The following is a 4745-nucleotide window of genomic DNA, read 5'->3' as shown; positions in this document are numbered from 1 at the left end:
GTACCGGGGATTGAACTCTGGTCCTTGCACTTGCAAGGCAGGCCACGGAACAGCCTAGCTAAATCCCCAGCCCCTCTACTGCTTAAAAGAACGCTTACCTCTAAGTGCATAGAATTTGTAGCCATAAAAAATAAGACTAAATTGGGCACAGTGGCACCTGTGTATCCTAGTTGCTAAGGCAGGAGTACCCCATACATAACAAGATCCTGTCTCAAAAAAATTAAAAAGGGATAGGAAGGTAGCTTAGTTTGTCCTAGGCTTAAATTTTAATGCTAAGGGGGAAAAAAGAACAGATAAATGAGAAAGGGAAATTCCACTATAGTGGTTTGCCAGTTGATGGGTGAACACTTTTAAGTTTAATTTAGCTACTAACTTTCTAGCGTCTTGCTTCTAAAAGGCTAGAGAGATTTCCAACTCTCAGTCAACACATGAGAGAAGTGCCAGTGGCCTGCTCAAAAATAACACATATTTGTAGGACAAAACATCAAAAGAATCCAAACAATTCAGAAAAGACACGATTAGGACTTACCTTAATCTTGTATACTTTTAAGATATTTTTCAAAGTCTAAGTCCTATTTAGGATCCTAAATGAATCAAACAATCATGGCTACCCACGAATTTTCTAAGGGAGTATAACAATCAAGCAAGACCAACTTTCAACCAAGATAAATAAACACAGGAAATACATTTACTTTCCCTTCAGAAACTACTAAAAAACTGGACCATGCACACATGTATGTATGCATATCTATTTAAAAACAGACTAAGATATTGAATACTTCACAGAGGACAGAAATTTCTGACATTTGGGAAACAATAAAACAAGCTAGCCAGTTGCTTGAATTTATTATCTGGAAGAGTTCCCAGGCCCTGACACAAATAAAGAAACTGAAGTGGAGGCTAGGCTAGAGTTTTATGGAGAAAAACTGAAGCTGAGAGTTCATGGAGACCAAGGTAAGCTATGATATACTACTGGAAAAAATAGCTCCACAGAGAGAAAACACTACTTGCAGATAAATAATTCCCCTTGAGCACTAATCTAGACATTTGTGGAGGAAACTATCCTAAAATATGAACCACCTAAGAGGACCAATGCCGGGGGCTCAAAAAAGGCTGGAAACAGTGCCTATTCTCACAGGTCAGAGTAAGAAAAACAAAACAAAACAAAAAAATACACACAAACCCCCCCCCCCTTAATTCACTAGACATTAGGTAGAGTACTCAGAAAAGCCTTGCTTCAGGAATGGCTAAAAATTACCTTAAATAAGCCGGTGTGGCAGCGCACACCTGTAATCCCAGCACTGGGGAGGCGAGGCAGGAGGATGGTTGTGAATTTGAGACCAGCCTTGGCTACATAGTGATTTCCAGGTCAGTCTCAACTACATAGTGAGACCCTGTCTCAAAAACAAACAAACAAACCCCCCCAAACAAAAAACAAACAAAAAACCAAAAAAACCCTAAATAAACACCACTCTGATCTTGCCTAACAATCTGAAAGTAACAGTCCAAAGGATCAAACTGTTCCCTGGTAATACTATGGAGTCTCAGAACCAATTTATATACTTAGTGAAAAACAAAACAAAATACCCATCAGAGTAGGAATAATCCACAATGTGGCATTCACTAAAAAATTATTGTGTAAGCAAAGAAGCAGAAAAACATAAACCATAATATAGGAGAATTATCAGTCAACTGAAACCAGTATCAGTATTGCAGATGTTAAAATTAGTGGAAAAAAATTTTACAGTTAATTTAGAAATGTATCCTATTTGTCCAACAAGCTACAGTAAAGATCAGATACAAACAGAACACAAACCATTTTTAAAAATATGAAAACTTATAAAAATGAAAAATACACTGGATAAATCTAGGATAAATTTTGCAGCATTTGAGACACCTTCAAAGGAAAGAACAGTGAAATTAGTCATCAACAGAAACTATCCAAAACAAAAGAGGAAAAAAGTAAACAAAACACAAAACACTAACAATGAACCTTAAGAAAACTTCAGGCAGCCTAAAGTGGGAGATGACAAACTGGAAAAACAAATGGGCAAAAATGTTATAAATTTGATGAAGCTATAAACCCATATTTAAACGACTGAGCGGAGTCCAAGCTTAAGAAACATATCTACAACAAAGAACATCAATAATAAACTGAAAATAATATCATTCATAATGGAATTAAAAATGAAATGTGCAGGCATAAACAGAAGATGTGTATTCAGAAAACTAAAAAGCATCAAAGAAAGCTTAGATGGATATATGCCACCAGGTTATTGGGTCACAAGACCCACTATTAAGATGTCAGATCTTATCAAATTGACTTACAGATTCAAAGCATTCCAAAACAAAACATCAGAAGGAATTGTTTTGGAAGATAAGACTCTGTCAAGTTGATTCTAAAATCTATACAGAAATGGAAAGGACCTTTATTAGAGCAAGAAAAGAGTAAGATTTGCAAATAAATACCATCTGACTTTCAGGCTTCAAGCAGGTGAAAACAGTATGGTACCAATGTAAAAATAAAATAGATTAACAGAACAGTCTAGAAATATAAATACATGAATATCCACTTTTGATAAATAAAAAGAAAATTCAGAGGATGAAAAAATCTTCCCAAAAAACAATACTGGAGTAGTTTATTAACAGATAAAAACATGAACTGTTTTACACCTATAAACAAAATTCAACTCAAAATGTACCATAAAATGTAAAACCTAAAACTGTAAAGTATAGAGAAAATTTTTGTGACCATTGGTTAGGTAAGGAATCCTTAGGTACAACACTGAAAGCATAATCCCACAAAACATTAAATTTGTCTAAGTTGGAGTATTGTTAAAAAAAAAAAAAAGACACTGAGAACAAGAAGCAAACGATAACCTGGAAAAAACATTATCAAATCATACATTTGAAAAAGAATTTTAAGGAGGAAAATATACAAAACTCTCAGAACTTAGGAAGGAAAAAAATTTTAAAAATTTGAGTACAACTGGAACAGACACTATGAGAGACACAAATGGCAAGTAACTGCACAAAGGCATTCTTCATCACTTTTAAAAATTGGAAAATGCAAATTAAAACAAAAAATTAAATTACAGAATAATTTTGCTAGGTATTGGCAAAGAGGTAAAAGAAGCAGAACGCATTGCTGATGGGAATGAAAAATGGCAATGGACAACCACCCTAGAGAGCAACTTGGCAGTTTCTTAAAAAGTAAAAGTTTGCCAAGGTACTTTCTCCCATTCCATTCCTAGTATTTATCCAAGAGAAATAAAAAACAAATAAGGTGCAATTGAAAAATACCATGTGTTTAAATTTTAAAATTTTATTACAATGATAGATTCAATGTCAGTAAAACTCCTCAAAATTCTCCCACTTGCTTCAAACACAAACTAATTTATCCCTTTGTTTTTGTCATTTTCTGAAGCAATCCTAAAAGTCCTTTCTCATACCAGTCTTAGGTGCACTGTGAAGTTTGCCTTAATGTTCTCGAATTGGTTCAAAACATTTACATGGTCATTTTGGCTTTGGGGAAGAGCCAGAAGTCTTGTAATGCCAGATCTGGTCAATAAAGTGGATGGCACTCAGCAGCAGCATTCACTGTATTTTTTATTACACATGAGGGGCAATATTTTAAGGAGGATTAATGACAATATGTCTTTTACTATTTTAGCTTAAATATTCACCACAATTTTCAATCACCCCCTGTATATTTAAATAAACTTGTACTTCAAAGTATATTATATGTAACAGTCCCAAACTGACAACAACTGTCTACCAAATGACTAGACTCCAATAATGGTATACCCATATAATGAATTGTTCAAGCAATAAAAAAGAAGAAACCAGGCTGGGTGTGGTGGCATAATTGTAATCTCAGCATTCAGGAGGCTGGGACAAGAGGATCACTTTGAGATCAGCTTGGGAGTACACAATGAGTCCTTTCCCTTCCTTGTCTCAAAAACAAAAGCCAAAACAACAACAAAAAAAAAACAACAAAACTTTTCATAGAGCTAACAATGTGGATAAAGAATTTGTTTTGGGATGGAGTTCATAGTGCTCAGTGATCTAGCGAGCCCTGTAGAAAAGAGAAGGAAGCCTCACTACTACTGGTGGCAGAACTTGGCATCTTTCATTCATGTGGTGCTGAATCAAAGAAGCTAGCATCTCCCTCCCATATTTTACTCTGTATTCTAATCATATTTCAATAAAGCTTGCTCATAAAAAAATGAACTCCTAGATCACTTAAGAAAGTTCCCCTATTTTTAATCTTTTAGATCAAACAGGCAGCAAACAGGATGACCAAGGGATTAGAGATGAGTTAAAAAGTGGCATATTAAAGACACACAAATTAAGTAGACAGCAGACTGCAAAGGAAGGGAACTAGGCTGACAAGACATGAAAAGAGAAATCAACAGAACTAATAAGGAATGAAAAATAATGCAATAATGAAATCAATACTAAAAAAGGAAAAAACCCTCAGCACAATAAGGATTTAAAAATGGTGTTTTCTACTTGAACTTGATTAAGAAAACAATTTAAGATTTTTGTAGTTTCAAAATAAACCACTTGAAAAAACCATAAATGTAGAAGTAAATCAATTTAAAATTAAAATTAATTTCTTTCCAATAAAAGAGGAAGTAAAAACTAAAATAAAAAAGATATCTAACACAAAAAAGCTTTGTATGAAGTATACAATCACATATATACTTCAGGGCAAAAAAAAAAAAAAAAAAAAAAAAAAA

General features: G+C 34.0%; 1 protein-coding gene across 1 annotated transcript in view; it reads right to left on the bottom strand.

Annotated features, from left to right (window-relative positions):
• Prrc2c (proline rich coiled-coil 2C) overlaps positions 1-4745 on the bottom strand; it is an 80448-nt gene that overhangs the window by 58294 nt on the left and 17409 nt on the right. The gene's annotated exons all lie outside the window — the stretch shown is intronic.

Source organism: Fukomys damarensis, unplaced genomic scaffold (assembly GCF_012274545.1).
Source record: "Fukomys damarensis isolate Sample0158 unplaced genomic scaffold, DMR_v1.0_HiC HiC_scaffold_11, whole genome shotgun sequence".
NCBI lineage: Eukaryota > Metazoa > Chordata > Mammalia > Rodentia > Bathyergidae > Fukomys > Fukomys damarensis.
Note: the sequence above shows the minus strand (reverse complement) of the source record. Positions and strands in the feature narration are given on the sequence as shown.